A 229-nucleotide genomic window follows, 5' to 3' on the forward strand; every position below is an offset into this window, starting at 1 on the left:
GTGAGGGTGTGAAGCCTCCGGGGGCACAGTGGAGTAGTGAGTGTGTGAAGCTTCTGGGGGCACAGTGGAGTAGTGAGGGTGTGAAGCCTCCGGGGGCACAGTGGAGTAGTGAGGGTGTGAAGACTCCGGGGGCACAGTGGAGTAGTGAGGGCGTGAAGCCTCCGGGGACACAATGGAGTAGTGAGGGCGTGAAGCCTCCGGGGGCACAGTGGAGTAGTGAGGGTGTGAA

The sequence above is a fragment of the Nanorana parkeri genome, unplaced genomic scaffold (assembly GCF_000935625.1).
Source record: "Nanorana parkeri isolate BGI_ZX_2015 unplaced genomic scaffold, ASM93562v1 scaffold3453, whole genome shotgun sequence".
Taxonomy (NCBI): domain Eukaryota; kingdom Metazoa; phylum Chordata; class Amphibia; order Anura; family Dicroglossidae; genus Nanorana; species Nanorana parkeri.